The sequence below is a fragment of the Geotrypetes seraphini genome, chromosome 2 (assembly GCF_902459505.1).
Source record: "Geotrypetes seraphini chromosome 2, aGeoSer1.1, whole genome shotgun sequence".
NCBI lineage: Eukaryota > Metazoa > Chordata > Amphibia > Gymnophiona > Dermophiidae > Geotrypetes > Geotrypetes seraphini.
The window spans coordinates 514,999,402-515,020,132 of record NC_047085.1 but is presented as its reverse complement, the minus strand read 5'-3'; the positions used below and the strand labels follow the sequence as shown (position 1 = coordinate 515,020,132).

General features: G+C 47.3%; 1 pseudogene; it reads left to right on the top strand.

The window, feature by feature from the left end:
- The window catches only part of LOC117355241, a 239,152-nt pseudogene extending 224,042 nt beyond the window's left edge, over positions 1 to 15,110 (top strand).
- Positions 15,111 to 20,731: the final 5,621 nt, after the last annotated feature.

Here is a 20,731-nt window from a genome sequence, read left to right as displayed (position 1 = left end):
GGCGTCTCAATGGCGTCAAGACCGGGACCCGATCGACCACTCAGTGACAGTGACTCCTTCATTGCAACGATCGCTCCGCTGGTGGGCCGACTCTTCAAATCTTTCCAAAGGTTTGCTCTTCCTCACCCCACCCCACAGCAAGGTACTCACCACGGACTCGTCGGAGTACGCTTGGGGAGCCCATCTGGACGGCCTGCGCACCCAGGGAATGTGGTCAGCACAAGACCGACGCTGCCACATCAACGTGCTAGAACTTCGGGCCATCTACCTCGCAGCAGTAGCCTTCCAACATCTGCTCCGCGACCGAGTGGTTCTCATCCGAACCGACAATCAAGTAGCGATGTACTACGTAAACAAACAAGGGGGCACAGGATCTTGGCCCCTTTGCCGGGAAGCTCTGCGCCTCTGGAAATGGGCAATCTCCAACAACACCTTCCTTCGGGCGGTGTACATACAAGGAGAACAAAACTGCCTGGCGGACAGACTCAGCCGCCTCCTCCAGCCACACGAGTGGTCACTACACTCTCAGGCCCTACGAGGAGTGTTCGAACGGCGGGGGACGCCTCAAATAGACCTGTTCGCGTCCCCTCACAACCACAAGCTGCCTCTCTTCTGCTCCCGGATATACTCCCCGGACCGGCTCGAGGCCGACGCCTTCCTCCTCGATTGGGAGGGAAGGTTCCTGTACGCGTTCCCGCCGTTCCCTCTGATACTGCGGACGCTTATCCACCTGAAAACGGTACAAGCCACCCTGATCCTGATTGCCCCTCGCTGGCCACGCCAGCCGTGGTTTTCCCTTCTACTTCGACTCAGTGTCAGAGATCCACTGCCTCTGCCTCTGTTTCCCTCTCTACTGTCACAGGGTCAGGGTTCACTGTTACATCCCAATCTTCAATCTCTTCATCTGAATGCTTGGTTTCTCTCCCCCTGACTGCTCTCCCCGTGTCTCAATCAGTCAAGGAGATATTGGAGGCCTCTAGAAAAACCTCGACGAGAACCTGCTACTCCCAAAAGTGGACCAGATTCTCAACCTGGTGCTCCTCCCACAGCCAGGACCCGGTGTCGGTCCCCGTCCCCCTGGTCCTTGACTATCTACTTCAACTATCTCATTCCGGCCTAAAGACCAACTCCATTCGAGTACACCTCAGTGCGATTGCGGCCTTTCATCAGCCCCTGGAAGGGAAAGCCCTCTCGCTCCATCCCTTAGTCACTCGCTTCATGAAGGGCCTGCTGAACGTCCACCCCCCTCTCAAACCTCCCCCGGTGGTTTGGGACCTTAACGTGGTTCTGGCTCAACTAATGAAACCTCCATTTGAGCCCCTAGACAAATGCCATCCAAAATTCCTCACTTGGAAGGTAATTTTCCTACTTGCACTCACGTCCGCACGGCGGGTTAGTGAGCTACAAGCCCTGGTAGCGGACCCACCCTTCACGGTATTCCATCACGACAAGGTGGTACTCCGCACCCATCCAAAGTTCCTACCTAAAGTAGTGTCTGATTTCCATCTAAATCAGTCCATTGTCTTACCTGTGTTTTTCCCCAAGCCCCATTCTCACCCCGGAGAAGTGGCGCTCCACACTCTTGACTGCAAAAGAGCGTTGGCCTTTTACCTCCAACGCACTCAGCCACACCGGAAAGTCCCACAACTGTTTTTGTCCTTCGACCCAAACCGGTTAGGTCACCCAGTTTCCAAACGCACCTTGTCCAACTGGTTGGCCAATTGCATCTCCTTTTGCTACGCTCAGGCTGGTCTCGCGCTGAATGGTCGAGTAACGGGACACAAAGTCCGAGCGATGGCAGCCTCCGTAGCCTTCCTCAGGTCAACACCTATTGAGGAAATCTGCAAGGCTGCCACATGGTCTTCGGTTCATACCTTCACCTCCCACTATTGTCTGGACTCCCTGTCCAGAAGCGATGGCCGATTCGGCCAATCGGTGTTGCGAAATCTATTTGCTTAAATTGCCAACTTCCCTCCATCCCTCTGCAGTAAGCTTGGAGGTCACCCACATGTGAGAATATCATGCCTGCTTGTCCTGGGATAAAGCACAGTTACTTACCGTAACAGGTGTTATCCAGGGACAGCAGGCATATATTCTCACAACCCACCCACCTCCCCGAGGTTGGCTTCTTGGCTAGTTAAGTGAACTGGAGACCACGAGGGGATGCACCCCCTAGTGGAGCAGGAAGGCACGCATGCGTGGAGCAGCAGAGCAAACTTAAATCTTCAATCAAGTTTGCTTGAAAATGCTTCCGCATCGGGGCTCCGTAGATGACGTCACCCACATGTGAGAATATATGCCTGCTGTACCTGGATAACACCTGTTACGGTAAGTAACTGTGCTTTTACAGCGATGATACATATTACAGTGTTGTTACATTTACAGAGATGTTACATAAATAGCAGTAATAAAAAGGCATATACTAAAGAAGAGACAGTACGTATATAGCGATGTTACATGTTATAGCGGTGGTAAATGGAGGCAATGAAAAGGAAGGCAATTAGGTAAAACAGAAATTGAGAAAGAGAGGCCATAGTGGCTTGGGAGGGGGGCGTAGTCAGAGGGAATGGAGGCATGTCGAGGTCAGGAGGATGCAGGGAAGGAGGGAAGGCAGCGTTAGCGGAATTTGTCGAAGAGATACAGAAGGAAGGGAGGGAAGGGGCATGAACTTGAGACATAGCATGGAAGGATAGAAGGAAAGAGATGCTGAGGTGGAGGAGGGAATAGAAAGGGAAAATTGTTGAGCATGGGTGTGAGGGAAAGAAATGGTGTACATGGGGAAAGGAAGAAAGAGGAGAATGTTGGGCATAGGAAGAGAATTGTTGGACATGTTGGTGGGAGAGGAGTAAGGTAGAGAAAGATGAGAGGGAGAAATGTTGGATGTGGTGTTGGAGAGGGAACAGCGGGACAGATGCAAGAGGGAAGAATGTTGGACCCGGTGGAGGGAATGGAGGAAGAGATGTCGCATGGTTCTGGAGAGGTGTAATAGAAGGAGAAATGTTGGGCATGGGGCTGGTGGACAGGGGTAAAAGATGCTGCACACAGGCCGGGGGGGATGAGAGAGTGAGAAATGTTGGATGTGGCAGTAGGAGTTGGAGCGATATACCCTGGATCCCTCTATCTTTCTTTCCTCACTCCCTTTACAGCAAGGGAAGGAATGAGAGAGAGATGGTGGACATAGCACATGGGGGTGGAGGAGACAGGAAGAAATGCTGTGCAAGGTGGGGAGGGGTGAAAGAGTGTGCTTTGTGTAGTTTAATTTTGTGGTTACCATTATGTATTATTAATAAGATTATATTATGTGTATGTGAAAAATGAATGGAAGAAATGGCATTTACAATTAGTACTATTATTAGTATGGCGGCTGGGTCTGGGGTGGAGCCTGGGCAGTGCTTTTGGGCCCCCCAAACAAAAAAGCATTCCACTAACTGGACCTAGTCTGGGAGGAGAGATGGTAGACCTGCTGGGAGGAAGGGGGACGAATGATCGCATCCCAGAAATTTTGGCATAATTTTGCATTTTCAATTTTAAAAATCCTTATCTCCAAGATGCAAACCGAGCTATTTTCTACACATAGCTATATAAGTTTTTGCATACAGGCCACTTATATTAGCTTTTTCACTCCTTTATATTCATATGACACAAGTTCACCATTTTTAAAGTTTTCTCTCCCTCTTTTTTCTTTTTTTTTGTGCACTCAGCATCTTGAACATCCCTGTTTACTGAGTAGACATACAAATTTTGGTTAGAAACGATTCACAATTACTATGCTAACAAACTTTAAATAACTTTATAGTAACTTCAAATCCTGGGGGGGGAAAAATACTACAGTACCTGCACATTTTTCCAGTAACAAATTACTAAATATAAAATAATATCAAAACATATCCACAAATGAATTTTGGTCCTTTGAAACCTAGTAATCAGTCATATCAATCATGGAGTAATATGTCACTCACACCCCTATAAGTACAAGGCCAGACCAGTCCACCTGACTTCTACCGGCAACCCCCCTCGCACAATGACCTCACCTACTCGAGCTCCCGGAGATTCCTTGTTTGCTACGACGTAGGTGTGGGACAGTGTGGTAGAGAGTGCGAGGTCTGATTTGTTCAGTGTCCTGCGCTGCGGTGAAGTTTCCAAGCGAGAGAAGGAGAGGCTTCCCTTGCGCCGTGACTTTTTTTGCGTCATTAGGCATAGGTCAGTGATGGATGAAAACTTACAACTTGCTTCGGGCCTTCCTCGTTGCCGGGTCCTGCCTTCGCGGAAACAGAAAGTAGGCAGGACCCGGCAGCGAGAAAGGCCCAAAGCAAGTTGTAAGTTTCCATCCGTCGTTAACCAGTTTCCTGCCTGTCTCCTGCCTTAGCCCGTAGCGAACTCATGCTTCGGGGCTCTAAGGTATGCGTGCCAGTTTCCCTTCTCTTCTTCCCCCGCCCCGGGACGTAACTTCTGGTTTCGGAGGGAATCCGGCACGCATACCTTAGAGCCCCGAAGCATGAGTTCGCATCTCCAAGCCGGTAAGAGATGGTATTTTGGGGGAATTTTTTTATGTTGAGCGGCTGCAACAGCAGGATTCCTGATAGATGACAGCTGGGCGGTAATCTAAATTAGCTGGGCGGACCGCCCAAATAAAAAGCCCTGGGGAGAACACTGGGTTAATACAAGCAGGAATAAAATTAATTACTTAATAAAAGCTTTATCAAAGATTTTATATTGTATCTAAGAATGCACAAAATAATCCAAATGGGAGAGAAACATTCTACATCTTTATATTATGATACAAAACTTTTTTTTGTCATCAAACAGGTTTAAACTGTCTTCAGAGGATCCATGAGAGTGAGAGGCCATTCACATGTCCAGAATACATAGAACATAGAACATAGAAAGATGACGGCAGAAAAGGGCTATAGCCCATCAAGTCTGCCCACTCTACTGACCCACCCCATTAAGTCTGAGTACTAATGACCTAGTTCCTTAACTCGACCCTCGTAAGGATCCTACTAGGGCATCCCATTTATTCTTAAAGTCAATAACGCTGGTGGCCTTGATCACCTGCTCTGGAAGCTTGTTCCAGTGATCTACAACCCTTTCTGTGAAGAAATACTTCCTTATGTCACTATCGAATTTCCCTCCTCTGAGTTTGAATGGATGCCCCCTTGTGACCGAGGGTCCCCTGAGAAAGAAGATGTCTTCTTCCACCTCGACACGTCCCGTGATGTATTTAAATGTCTCAATCATGTCATGTGGCAAAAGTTTTAATCGCCAAACAAATTTAAGAAGACATGAGAGGATTCATACCAGAAAGAGACTGTATACCTGTTCAGAATATGGTAAAAGCTTTAGTTCGCAGTCAGTTTTAAAAATTCACAAGAGGATTCATACTGGAGAGAAACCCTATACCTGTTCAGAATGTGGTAAAAGCTTTAGTTTGCAGTCAGCTTTAAAATTGCACAAGATTCATACTAGAGAGAAACCCTATACCTGTTCAGAATGTGGTAAAAGTTTTAATCGCCAAACAAATTTAAGAAGACATGAGAGGATTCATACCAGAAAGAGACTGTATACCTGTTCAGAATATGGTAAAAGCTTTAGTTCGCAGTCGGTTTTAAAAATTCACCAGAGGATTCATACTGGAGAGAAACTCTATACCTGTTTAGAATGTGGTAAAAGCTTTACTCATAAATCAGATATACGAAAATGAGAGGATTCATACTGGAGAGAAACCATATACCTGTTCAGAATGTGGGAAAAGCTTTAGTCGGCAATCAGTTTTAAAAAGACAAGAGAGGATTCATACTGGAGAGAAACCCTATCCCTGTTCAGATTGTGGTAAAAGCTTTATTATGTAGTCAGTTTTTAAAATTCACAAGAGGATTCATACTGGAGAGAAACCTTATAGCTGTTCAGAATGTGGGAAAAGCTTTAGTGCGCAGTCAGGTTTAAAAATGCTCAAAAGGATTCATACTTGAGAAAAACCCATTCAGAATGTGGTAAAAGCTTTAGTCAGCGGTCAACTTTAAATTTGCACAAAAGGCTTCATACTGGAGAGAAACCCTATACCTTTTTAAAATGTGGTAAAAGCTTTAGTTCGCAATCATCTTTAAAGATGCACAAGAGGATTCATACTGGAGAGAGATCCCATATCTGTTCAGAATGATAAATGATAGGCAGCCAGTGTTATTGGGAGAATGATATATAGACAGTCCAATAATCAAGAATTGTGATGGAACTGGAACCAATGAAGGTAACTCCAGAAGAAAAGCACTAGAAAACTCATTCCAGAAAATTGTTGCTGTTAGGAGATTCCATCATCAGCGGCACTAACCTTGGAACACAAGTCAAGGAGTAGAGAATGACACGGTGACAAAATTCATCACCATTCCCGTCCCCGCGGATAACTGCGGGAAATAATCCCATGTCATTTTCTAGTGTCTATTTCAACCTCAGTCCTTTTACACCAGCATTCTTCAAAGCAAAGCTTGTGGGTCAGTGGTTGTGGCCATTCATACTCTGATTCTTCCCTCTCTCCTTAAAGAATGACATGAAGATGGTTTCCCGCGGTTATCCGGTCATGAATTTTGTCACCGTGTCATTCTCTATCAAGGAGCCTAAAATAGTGAAGTGTCTCCCAGGATCCTCGGCTTCCAGGAATCCCAAACAAATATTATCTCTAATTAGGGAAGAATCTAGGAATTCTAAAGCTGATGTTGTTATCCATTTGGGTTCAATGACCTACCAGCAATATCCCACTTTAGGTACAGAGGAGGATGAGGAAATACATGGAAAAACAAGAGACTATATTGTAATGACAGGTAAAAGGATCCTTACTGAGAAATTCAGGCCATGGGTTTCTAGGCATTTAAACTAGAAGGTGGGGGTGGCATAAGCAGGACACACGGTGGCCACCCCCAGCAAAGACAAGATAGCAACGTACACAATGATATTAGTGATACCCTTCTTAGCAAGGCAACTGGCAGTGAGACTAAAAAAAAAATGAAATTGTCCCAGAAAAGTAGCTGGAAAGCAAAGACCACAAACGCTCGCAACCCAGGGAATTTAAAGAAAGCAAAGGCAAAGTCCCAGTCCCTCCCGAGAGTTCACCCCAAGGAGCAAGACCCGATTCAGTTTTAGAATCACTCTTTAGCGAGTAGAGATGACATGTTTGGGTCACTCGGGAAAGTCCATTATCCCAGGACAAGCCGTCAGCATATTCTCGACATGTAGGTGATGTCATCCACGGAGCCCCGTCATGGACAGCTTTTCAAGCAAACTTGATTGAAGATCTCAAGTTTGCTAGTACTGCCCACGCATGCATGCCTTCCTGCTCCACTAGAGGGCACATTCCCTCCTCGTGGTCTTCAGTTCTTAGTTTTCTGCGGAGCCAGAAAGCCCTATCTCTCTTCTCTGCGTTCATTGTGCCTTTCTTGCACCGCGGCTTCGTGTTTTTTTGCCTTTTTTTCGGAGTCACTGTGCTCTTTTCTTGTTTTTTCTACTGTTCATGTTCGGCGAATCAGGGACTCCCGGTTTGCCTTGGCCGCCTGGCCTCATGTGGCCGCAGCCCTCTTTTTGACTTATGTCCTGGCCCTTGACCGGGTTTAAAAAGTGCACTCAGTGCGTTCAGGTGATTTTGATCACTGACCCGCACCGTTGGTGCATCTTGTGCCTCGGGGTCGACTATCCTACGGGCTCTTGCCCTCGTGCTACCCTCCAGTCTCAGGCTCTCTGGTGATGTCGAGCACGGATTGTGGAACTCTTTGCCATGGAGTCCGATCTACCAGCGGGCCCGGTCTCGGCCTCGACCTCGGTCTCGATGTCAGCCTCGAAGACCTCGGCCCCGGGAAAATCACCCTCGATGTCGAAGACCTCGATGCCTCCGGTCTCCAAGTTATCTGCTGTGGGTAAGTCCTCTCTTCCTTCTTCAGGGTCCGGTCAGCTACCCAAGAAGCCTTCCTTGGAGCCTCTTACCGCCCAGGAGGGGACCGCCTCCTAAGACCTCCAAGCGTGCCTCCACCTTAAGGGAATACTCTTCCTCGAGGTCACTCCCGGTGGAGCACACTGCCGCACCTGTAGGGCCGTATATGGTCTTGGTGCCGATGTTTGAGGATATGCTCAAAGCTATCATCTCCTCGCAGCTCTCCTCTGCTTTGGCTTGGCTTACCCCATCCTCGACCAGCCTGAGCGTAGCCTCGAGGGCTCTCGAGGCAAGGGACGTCGGTCTCGGTGGCTGTCCTCGTCTGACTCTTCCCCACTTCCTGCACGGCAGCAGTCGCCTGTCGCTCGGCCTCATTCGAGACGTTTTTCTCCCTCGTCCCGGAGACCCGCTAAAAAGCCCAGGGATGTCTCCTCAAGGCGCGGTAGATCGCTGGGTCCCCGTACTACGGAGTCCGTTAAAGCCTCGGACCTGGTCGTCTCTGATCCGAGTCTCCGGCAGTCGCTGATGCGGTCTCGGACTCCTCCCCGTTGTACGCCGACGTCAGGAGCTTCGGCTTCTTTTTCCCGACGCGTGTCATCTTCCAGGGATCCTCGGTGCCTCAGACCCTGAGGTCCTCGCCTGCGGGGCCCTCCAATCGCCGACTGTCCTCGACTCCCCCCCGTTCTTTCAGCGGGGCTTCTTCAACGTGCATGCCGGTTGACACTGACTTGCCGGCGCAGTACTCTCAGGAGGCTTCCCCCTCCTTTTCTGCGGCTTTGCAGTCTCGCTCGACCTCCCCCTTCGAGGAGCGATCGGACAGCAGGCCTTCCTCTTTCACCAGATTTGTGCTGGACATGGGGAAGGCGTTGAATTTGGACCTACAGTCGGATTCCCGCTACACCAAGGAGTGTTTGGCGGAGGTGGAACTTCCATATCCTCCTAAGGAGTCCTTTTGGCTCCCCTTGAATCCGGTGTTGCAGCAGACCTTTTTTCACAACCTGGAGACTCCGTATGCTATCCCAGCCGTTCCATCTAAAATGGAGTCTCGCTACCGGACGGTACCCTATAAAGGCTTCAAGAAGGCTCAGCTTTCCCACCAGTCATTGGTGGTGGAGTCTTCCCTCAAGAAGTCCCACCCTTCTAACGTCTACACGGCTGTTCCACCGGGCCGTGAGGGCAGGACTATGGACAAGTTTGGTAGGCGCCTGTACCAAAATTCTATGATGGCCAACAGGGTGCTTAATTATAACTTTACCTTCACGTCTTATCTGAAGCACTGCCTTAAGTCTCTGCCCTCCTTTCAGGATGATCTGCCAGCTCACCGCTGTGCGGATTTCCGCCGGCTTCTGGACACCTTGTCGATGCTGCGTCTTTATATGTTTCAAGCCTCGTATGAAGCTTTTGAGCTTTCTTCTTGGGTCTCTGCCTTCGCCGTGGCCATGCGTCGCTTGGCGTGGCTGCGCATCGTTGATATGGACCCCAACCTGCAAGACCGGCTGGCCATTCTTCCATGCTTGGGCAACGAACTCTTCGATGACTCCATCAAGGCGGCTATCAAACACCTCTCGGAACACGAGCGCTCCTTTGCCTCCCTGGTCCAGACCAAGGCCAAAGCTGCTCCTCCCAAATCATATCAGTTGCCGCCCCGGCGCTACCTGCAAAAATCGATGCCGGCGTTCTCCAGGCCTCCTCCTAGGTGCCAGCAAGAGCAGAGGGCACAAACGAAACCTTAGACCCCGGCTGCGGCTAAGCCGGCACCGTCCTTTTGACTGGCTGGGTGGGAGGGGGCTGGCCTCCTCCGCCATCCGACCCTCTCCTCTGCCTATCGGGGGCCGTCTCAGCACTTTTTTTCCTCGCTGGGCCATGATCACAATGGACAAATGGGTTCTCTCGGTGATCAAGGAGGGGTATTCGCTCCACTTCCGGTCCCTGCCTGCGGACAGGCCTCCCTCGGTGTGTCCGTCGAGCGGCGCACAGCTTCCTCTGCTTGTCCGGGAAGCTCAGGCCCTCCTTCGCCTGCGGGCGGTGGGGGAGGTCCCCTGTTGTCAGCGGGGCTTGGGGTTTTACTCCCGGTACTTTCTGGTCCGCAAAAAGATCGTGGACCTTTGCCCTATTTTGGATCTTTGAACAAGTTTCTGACCAGGGAAAAGTTCTGCATGCTCTCTCTTCCCACTTTATATCCCTTGATGGAAGAGGGGGACTGGTTGTGTTCCCTAGACCTGAAGGAGGCTTACACCCATGTGCCGATTCACCCAGATTTCCTGCGCTTCCTTTGCTTTCGGGTGGGGGACCTTTATCTACAATACAGGGTCCTCCCGTTTGGGCTGGCTTCATCCCCTCGGGTCTTCACAAAGTGCCTAGTGGTGGTGGTGGTTGCCCTGAGGTCCCGAGGTCTTCAGGTGTTCCCATACCTCGACGATTGGCTGATCAAGGCCCGGTCGAGGGAGGAGGTTCTTGCAGCCACCCGTTAGACTATTTCCTTTCTTCAGAGCCTGGGGTTCGAGATCAACTTCCCCAAGTCCCAGCTGTGCCCTTCTCTGTCCCTGCAGTTTATTGGGGCAGTGCTGGACACGGTTCGCCTCAGGTCGTTTCTGCCTCGATCTCGGCTGGACACCCTCGTTCAGCTCAGTTGCCAGGTCTCCCTGAGGGCTTTGGTCTCGGTGAAGCGGATGATGATCCTCTTGGGGCATATGGCCTCCACCGTTCATGTGACGCCCTTTGCAAGACTACACCTTCGGGTGCCTCAGTGGAGTCTGGCGTCCCAGTGGCGACAAGATCGGGATCCAGTCTCTCAGCACATTGTGTGACTCCCTCTTTGAGACGCTCGCTACGTTGGTGGACTAACTCTTCCAGTCTTTCAAGAGGTTTGCTCTTTTTCGTGCCTCCGCCTCGGAAGGTACTAACAACGGACTCCTCGGCGTACGCCTGGGGAGCGCACCTCGATGGACTTCGGACTCAGGGTCTTTGGTTGAGTGCGGACCGTCGCTGCCATATCAACCTCCTGGAGCTCTGGGCCATTTACAATGCCGTGGTAGCTTTTCGGCATTTGCTGCTGAATCAGGTGATCCTGGTGCGCACGGACAACCAGGTGGCGATGTATTACGTGAACAAGCAAGGGGGCATACGGGTTCCCTCTCGCTCTGCAGGGAGGCCCTTTGACTTTGGCAGTGGGCGTTGCGCCACAACGTCTTCCTTCGGGCGGTATATATCCAGGTTGAGCCTTTTACTGTGTTTCACCATGACAAGGTGGTCATGTGTACTCATCCCAAGTTCTTGCCCAAGGTGGTTTCAGACTTCCACCTGAATCAGTCCATTGTTCTTCCGGTCTTTTTTCCGAAGCCCCACTCTCATCCTGAGGAGCTAGCACTTCACACTCTTAACTGTAAGAGGGCATTGGCCTTTTACCTTCGCCGCACCGAGTCTCATCGGACGACTCCTCAACTTTTCATCTCTTTTGATCCTAATCAGTTGGGCCGCCCTGTTTCCAAGCGCACTTTATCCAACTGGTTGGCTGCTTATATTTCCTTCTGCTATGCTCAGGCTGGTCTCTCGCTGCAGGGTCGGGTCACGGGGCATAAAGTCCAAGCGATGGCGGCGTCTTGTCGCTTTCCTCAGAGCCATGCCTATTGAAATCTGCAAGGCTGCTACTTGGTCTTCGGTTCATACCTTCACCTCTCACTACAGTATGGATGCCTTTTCCAGGCATGACGGCCAGTTTGGACAGTCAGTTTTGCGTAATCTGTTTTCATAATTTGCCAACTTTCCCTCCGTCCCTTTTTGGTTAGCTTGGAGGTTACCCACATGTAGAGAATATGCTGCCTGCTTGTCCTGGGATAAAGCACAGTTACTTACAAGTGTTATCCAGGGACAGCAGGCATATATTCTCGCAACCCACTCACCTCCCCGAGATTGGTTTCTTTGCTAGCTATCTGAACTGAAGACCACGAGGAGGGAATGTGCCCTCTAGTGGAGCAGGAAGACACGCATGCCTGGGCAGCACTAGCAAACTTCTGAGATCTTCAATCAAGTTTGCTTGAAAAGCTGTCTGCGACGGGGCTCCGTGGATGATGTCACCCACATATAGAGAATATTTGCCTGCTGTCCCTGGATAACACCTGATATGGTAAGTAACTGTGCTTTCAACAACATTCAAGACTGAAAAAGAGGAGCAGAGCAGCAATCACTAGTAAATGGTCCATCATACAAGCAGCAGTAGCAGCGCTGACCATCCCAGCACGATCCAAGCAGTGGTGGAGTCAGGTCAGACCCTGAAATGATGCGGATGTACAGTGGCGACATTCAGTGTTGTTAACCGCATAGCTAACTGGGCAAGTAAGACCAGTCCTGTGTCCAGTTAGCTATTTGGGAACCAGATTTTTAATGCCGGGGCCCAGATATGGCCCAGTGTTGACTGTCTGGGACTAATGTAGTTCTAAGTTATCAGCTGTATAGAAAATGTTAATTTCCCCAGCTGAATATTGATCCGTAACAATTAACCCTTTCTTTGGCATTGTTGCTCTCATTCAACATCAAGTTATGTAAAAAAACTTTGCTCCATCTGCCAATTAAATGGTTAATACAAGCAGGAGTAAAATTAATTACTTAATAAAAGCTTTATCAAGGATTTTATATTGTATCTAAGAATGCACAAAATAATCCAAATGGAAGAGAAACATTCTACTCTATATTATGATACAAAACTTTTTTTTGTCATCAAACAGGTTTAAACTATCTTCAGAAGATCCATGAGAGTGAGAGACCATTCACATGTCCAGAATGTGGCAAAAGTTTTAACCGCCAATCAAATTTAAGAAGACATGAGAGGATTCATACCAGAGAGAAACCATATACCTGTTCAGAATGTGGGATAAGCTTTATTCAGCAATCAGATTTAAGAAAACACGAGAGGATTCATACTGGAGAGAAACCCTATACCTGTTCAGAATGTGGTAAAAGCTTTAGTTTACAGTCAGCTTTAAAAAGGCACAAGATGATTCATACTGGAGAGAAACCCTATACCTGTTCAGAATGTGGTAAAAGCTTTAATTTGCAGTCAGCTTTAAAAATGCATCAGATGATTCATACTGGACAGAAACCCTATACCTGTTCAGAATGTGGTAAATCCTTTAGTCGGCAATCAGATATACAAAAACACAAGAGGATTCATACTGGAGAGAAACCTTATACCTGTTCAGAATGTGGGAAAAGCTTTAGTTGGCAATCAGTTTTAAAAAGACATGAGAGGATTCATGCTGGAGAGAAACCTTATACCTGTTCAGAATGTGGGAAAAGCTTTAGTTTGCAGTCAGATTTAAAGATGCATAAGAGGATTCATACTGGAGAGAGACCCCATATCTGTTCAGAATGTGGGAAAAGGTTTACTGCGCAGTCAACTTTAAAAAACCACAAGAGGATTCATACTGGCGAGAGACCTTATAACTGTTCAGAATGTGGGAAAAGCTTTACTCAGCAATCAAATTTAAGACACCATGAGCGGGTTCATACCAAAAAGCGATTGTATACCTGTACAGAATGTGGTAAAAGCTTCAATCAGGAGTTATATTTAAAAAGACACGAGAGGATTCATACTGGAGAGAAACCCTATTCCTGTTCAGAATGTGGTAAAAGCTATAGTTTGCAATCAGCTTTAAAAATGCATCAGATGATTCATACTGGAGAGAACCCCTTCAATCAGCAGTTATATTTAAAAAGACACGAGAGAATTCATACTGGAGAGAAACCCTATTCCTGTTCAGAATGTGGTAAAAGCTATAGTTTGCAATCAGCTTTAAAAATGCATCAGATGATTCATACTGGAGAGAAACCCTATACCTGTTCAGAATGTGGTAAAAGCTTTAGTTTGCATTCAGCTTTAAAAATACATAAGATGATTCATACTGGAGAGAAACCATATACCTGTTCAGAATGTGGGAAAAGATTTAGACATACATCATCTTTAAAAGTACACAGGAGGATTCATACTGGTGAGAAACTCTATCACTGTTCAGAATGTGGGAAAAGCTTTATGTGGCATTCAGATTTTAAAAAACACGAGAGGATTCATACCGGAGAAAAACCATATACCTGTTCAGAATGTGGGAAAAGCTTTACTCAGCAATCAAATTTAAGACAACATGAAAGGATTCATAACAAAAAGCGACTCTATACCTGTACAGAATGTGGTAAAAGCTTCAATCAGCAGTTACATTTAAAAATACACAAGAGGATTCATATTGGAGAGAAACCATATCCCTGTTCAGAATGTGGTAAAAGCTTTATTACGCAGTCAATTTTTAAAGTGCACAAGATGATTCATACTGGAGAAAAACCCTATACCTGTTCAGAATGTGATAAAACCTTTATGTGGCAATCACAATTAAAAGAGCACAAGAGGATTCATACTGGAGAGAGACCATATACCTGTTCAGAATGTGGTAAAAGCTTTAGTCAGCAGTCAACCTTAAATTTGCACAAAAGGCTTCACACTGGAGAGAAACCCTATACCTGTTTAAAATGTGGTAAAAGCTTTAGTTCGCAATCAGCTTTAAAGATGCACAAAAGGATTCATACTAGAGAGAGACCCCATATCTTTCAGAATGTGGTAAAAGCTTTATTATGCAGTCGGCTTTAAAACAGCACGAGAGGCTTCATACTAGAGAGAGACCCTATACCTGATCAGAATGTGGAAAAAGCTTTATTACACAGTCAGCTTTAAAAGAGCACGAGAGGATTCATACTGGAGAGAAACCATATACCTGTTCAGAATGTGGTAAAAGGTTTACTCAGCAATCAGTTTTAAAAAAGCACAACAGTATCCATACTGGAGAGAGACCCTATATCTGTTCAGAATGTGGTAAAAGCTTTAGTCAGCAGTCAACTTTAAATATGCACACGAGGCTTCATACTGGAGTAAAACCATATCCTGGTCAGAATGTGGTAGAAACCTAAATGAAAATCACATTAAAGAGATATAAGAAGATTCATACAGGAGATATAGAAAAATGGTTTATACAAATATTCAGGAGTGGTGGAGAGAGCAACTGTCACGCAGACAGTCCTGAGAGAAAATATTGGCATTTCCTGCTCTTTTATATAGCTTTGGTATTTTTGACTTTTAGTGTATTCCTAGACAGCACAGTTACTTACCGTAACAGTTGTTATCCAGGGACAGCAGGCAGATATTCCCACACATGGGTGACGTCACCGATGGAGCCCTGCAGCGGACAGCCTCGAAAGCAAACTTGCTTGAAGATCTCGATCTTTTGAGGACTGCACCGTGTGCCTTCCCACCCGAACTAGGGGGCGCATCTCCTGAGAGGATCCTCAGTTCAGATACCTAGCCAAGAAGCCAACCAGGGGAGGAGGGAGGGTTGTGGGAATATCTGCCTGCTGTCCCTGGATAACAACTGTTACGGTAAGTAACTGTGCTTTATCCCAGGACAAGCAGGCAGCATATTTCCACACATGGGTGACCTCCAAGCTAAGTAAAAAGGGAGAGAAGTTGGAAATTTACGAAAAAAGATTTTGCAAAACAGATTGGCCAAAGTGGCCATCCCTCCTGGATAAAGTATCCAGACAGTAATGAGAGGTGAAAGTATGAACCGAGGACCAAGTGGCAGCCTTGCAGATTTCCTCAATAGGAGTTGATCTGAGGAAAGCTACAGATGCCGCCATAGCTCTAGCTTTGTGACTCATCACTCGACCTTGCAGAGGAAGACCAGCCTGAGCATAGCAGAAAGAAATGCAAGCAGCCATCCAGTTGGAGATGGTGCGCTTTGATATAGGACGTCCCAACCTGTTCGGATCAAAGGAGATGAAAAGTTGAGATGTTCTGTGAAGTTGAGTGCGTTGGAGGTAGAAAGCCAAGGCACGTTTACAGTCCAAGGTATGAAGAGCCGCTTCTCCAGGATGAGTATGAGGCTTTGGAAAAAAAACAGGTAGAACAATAGACTGATTGATGTGAAATTCTGAAACAACTTTAGGTAAGAATTTAGGTTGAGTACGGAGGACCACCTTGTCATGATGAAAAACTGTGAAAGGTGGATCTGCAACCAAAGCTTGTAACTCACTGACTCGTCGAGCAGATGTGAGGGCGATCAGGAACACAGCCTTCCAAGTGAGATACTTGAGGTGAGCTTTGCCAAGCGGTTCAAAAGGAGGTTTCATCAGTTGAGCCAAAACAACATTGAGATCCCAAACCACTGGAGGTGGTTTAAGCGGTGGATGGAGATTAAGAAGTCCTTTCATGAAGCGAGAAACCATCGGGTGTGCAGAAAGAGGCTTTCCATCTAGAGGCTGATGAAAAGCAGCTATAGCACTAAGATGGACTCGAATAGATGTAGTTTGAAGTCCAGAATGTGACAAGTGAAGCAAGTAGTGCAGAACAGATGCTAAGGAGGAAGATATCGGTTGCAATTGACTTGTGGAACACCAAGCAGAAAATCTAGTCCATTTTTGGTCATAACATTGTCTAGTTGATGGCTTCCTAGAAGCAAGCAATATATCTTGAACAGACTGAGAAAATTGAGGAAAGTCTGTTATGTAGAAAGGTACCAAGCTGTTAAGTGTAGAGACTGTAGATTGGGATGAAGCAAGGATCCGTGACTCTGCGTGAGTAGAGAAGGAAATACTGGTAGAAGGAGAGGCTCCCTGACGCTGAGTTGAAGTAGAAGGGAGAACCAAGATTGTCTGGGCCACCGAGGAGCAATCAGAATCATGGTGGCATGTTCTGACTTCAGTTTGACTAGAGTCCTGAGAATCAGAGGAAACGGAGGAAAGGCATAAAGGAACTGATTCCTCCAGTCCAGTAGAAACGCATTTGCTTCGAGACGTTGAGGAGTGTAAATGCAAAATTGAGGCAGTTTGAAGTTGAGAGGTGACGCAAACAGATCTATCTGTGGAGTTCCCCAATGGGCAAAGATTTGGCGAAGAGTAGGAGAATTGAGTGCCCATTCGTGAGGCTGTAGAAGACGACTCAATTTGTCCGCCAAATAATTGTGTTGACCCTGAATGTAAACAGCTCTGAGGTAGATGTTGTGAAGAATTGCCCAATGCCACAATTTCAGAGCTTCTTGACAGAGGGAGTGAGATCCCGTCCCTCCCTGTTTGTTGACATAATACATGGCTACTTGGTTGTCTGTACGTACAAGAATCACCATGTCGTGAAGGAGATGTTGAAAGGCTTTGAGAGCATAGAATATCGCTCTGAGTTCCAACAGATTGATATGACACAGACGGTCTGCTGAAGTCCATAGACCCTGAGTGCGGAGACCATCCACATGAGCCCCCCAAGCGTATGTTGACGAGTCGGTTGTGAGGACTTTTTGATGAGGAAGATGGTGGAACAGCAAGCCTCTGGAAAGATTCGAAGAGAGCATCCACCAACGGAGAGACTTCCGCAATGAAGGAGTTATGGAAATCAGTTGAGATGGTGGATCCACGGTTTACTGCCATTGGGATGCCAGTGTCCATTGAGGAATACGAAGGTGAAGTCTGGCAAAAGGAATCACATGAACCATAGAAGCCATGTGACCGAGCAGAACCATCATCTTTCGTGCCGGAATGGATGGAAGGTGGAAGACTTGATGAGAAATCTGAAGAAGTGCAGCCTGACGTGGTTGTGGAAGGTAGGCTCTCAGATTGATAGTGTCCAGAGCTGCTCCTATGAATTGGAGAGACTGAGAGGGAGTCAACTGAGATTTTGGAAAGTTTATGTGAAATCCCAAACTTTGAAGAAAAAGAATAGTCTGTTGGGTCGCTGCAATAACCCCTGAAATAGAGGGAGCTTTGATGAGCCAGTCGTCGAGGTATGGAAATACTTGGAGACCCTGGTTGCGAAGAGCTGCAGCTACCACCACCAGACATTTTGTGAAAACTCTGGGAGAAGAAGCCAACCCGAAAGGGAGAACTCGGTACTGCAGATGAAGGTTTCCTACTTGAAATCTGAGGTACTTGCGAAATGCTGGATGAATAGGGATATGAGTATACGCCTCTTTGAGATCGAGGGAACACATCCAATCCCCTTGATCCATTAAGGAATATAAAGTCGGCAGAGTGAGCATTCGAAATTTCTCTTTGATCAGGTATTTGTTGAGAGCTCTGAGATCCAGGATAGGTCGCAAATCCCCCGTCTTCTTGGGAACTAGAAAATAACGGGAGTAGAATCCCAAGTTCCGTTGGGCAAGAGGAATTTCCTCTACAGCTCGCAGGCGAAGAAGAGCCCGAGCTTCTTGAAGTAGAAGGGGAAGGTGCGACTGATTGGAAGGACACTTTCTTGGATGGCGATCTGGAGGCACCTGAAGGAACCGAAGAGAGTATCCCTCTCGTAGGATGGTAAGCACCCAGAGATCTGATGTGATGAGCTCCCACTGGTGATAAAAAGTGGAAAGACGACCCCCTATGGGAAGGGGAGAATTGGGAAACAGAGAAATTTGAATGCTCAGGCTGAGACTGTCAAAAAGACTGAGCTGGTTTGGTGGCAACAGGAGTCTGAGACTTTTGTTGGCGCTGTTGCTGGGGAGGACGACGAGGAGGAGGCTTGGAAAAAGCAGGAGTCGTTTTCTGAGGATAATGACGTGGAGTCTGTTTAAAACCTCTAGTTGGTGTAGATTTAGGTTTTGGTCAAATGAGGGAAGCAAAAGAGCGTTCATGTTCTGAGAGACGCTTAGTAGCTGCTTCAATACAGTCATCAAAAATTTGTTCCCCTGACAAGGTAGATTTGCCAAACGATCTTGAAGATTGGGATCCATGTCTACAATGCGGAGCCATGCCAAACGACGCATGGCTACAGCAAAAGCAGAGACTCTAGAAGATAATTCAAATGCATCATAGGAGGCTTGTAACATGAAGAGTCGTAATTGAGCAAGTGTCTTAAGGATGAGTTTGAATTCTGAAAGACGAGTTGTGGAAATATCCGGGTAAAAAGATGGTAATATTTTTAGAAAATGATTGAAATAAGTTGTAAAAATGTAGTTGTAATTAAGAACTCTATTTGCCATCATGGAGTTCTGGTATAGACGGCGACCAAACATCCATGGTACGACCTTCTCTGCCTGGAGGAACTGAAGCGTAGATTTTAGAAGGATGAGCTTTCTTTAAGGATGATTCGACTACCAAGGATTGATGAGAAAGTTGTGATTTTTCAAACCCTTTACATGGAACAGTTCGATAACAGGATTCCAATTTAGATGGAATGGCAGTGATGGAATAAGGAGTCTCCATGTTACGAATAAAAGTTTGTTTGAGCACAGGAGTCATTGGTAATCGTAGGGACTCTTTAGGTGGATGAGGGAGCTCCATATCTGCTAGATATTCAGGAGTATACTTAGAATCTGAATGGAGATCCAGTTTGAGAGCTTGTCCCATATCAAAGACAAATTTCGCAAAGGAAATGGATTTGGAATCAGATGCTTCCTCAGGAGACAAACTGCGAGATTTAGGAAGCGCTGAGTAGGAAGGAGAAGCCTCTTTAGAATATGGTGAGAGTGGTTCTGACTCAAGCCGTAAGGTTACAGAAGAAGATGTACTATGTGGTGGAGTAAGAGAATGTTTTCTCTTGAGGCTCCTTGATGGAGAAGTACCAGGTGTACGTGGCACTGAATGAGTCGAAGTCTGAGGAGAAGTGTCTCGACGAGTTGGCTTCGACGGTGGAGTCTTCGATCGAGAAGGACTTTGGGTCGATGCTCGGTGGTGTTGAGATCCGTGCTTCGACTTCGAAGAACGAGGCAGAGAAGTCTCGGTATCCAAAGCAGAGGACTCCCTTCGAAGCTTGGAAGCAAGATGCCTCGAATGCTTCAACCGATGCTTCGGAGGAGGGGATTCCGGGGAAGAATCAGTGGAAGGTATCCTCTTCGGTGTCCAGGATCGGCCTCAAAGCACTGGAAGCTCTGGTTGGGTGACAGGCTGATCCACCCGAGGCAAGGTCGAGGACGGGACCAATTGAGCTACTTATGAGGAAATCTGAGTGGTCAAGATAGATTTGAGCATGTCCTCCAGCATCGGCACCGAGACAGAAGATTCTGATCTCGTAGGTGCAGCAGTACGCTCCGAAGAGGGTGACCTCGAAGGTGAGTATTCCCTTATCTTGGAGGTACGCTTAGAAGATGGGCGTGAAGAGGACTCTGGTGGCTTCTTGGGTACGACATTCTGAAAGAGAACCAGGAGACTTACCCCCCACTGAAGACTTCACCGATGTCACTGTCTTCGAGGGCACCGAAGTCGGCATGGTCGAGGCCTTCGAGACCGAAGCTCCAGCCGGAACCAAAATCGAGGCCTTCGAGACCGTGGAGGTCGTGGTCGTCGGAGTCGAAGCCTTCGAGACGGGGGCAGCCGCCGAGGTTGAGGTCATATCCGAGGGTTGCTCCATGTCTCCAAACAGTTGAAAAAATTGGGCGCACTGATGGCGAAAGGCCCGTGGAGTGAGAGTGAAGCAACGATGACAATCTTCGGGTGAATGGGTCGGACCCAAGCACCATAGACAGCGGCAGTGGGGATCGGTGACTGAAATCACACGATTGCACTGATGACAACGTTTAAACCTGGTAAGAGGCTGGGACATAGAAAAAATAAAGTCCGTGTCGAACGGAAGGAGCAATTGGGCCTAGGCCCAAGGCTCACCGGCCGGACTAGCGAAAGCAGATAAAAATAAAATAAATTTTTTTATTTTTTTTTTAAAGAAGAAAGAAAGAATAACGAGCACAGCGACCAAACTTTTGTGAAAAAAAGAAACAGCCGCAGTGAAGAGAAGGCAATATCGCTGCAGAGCCGAAGAAAAACGTGTCTTCTTGTCTCCGCGGAAAATAACGAACTGAGGATCCTCTC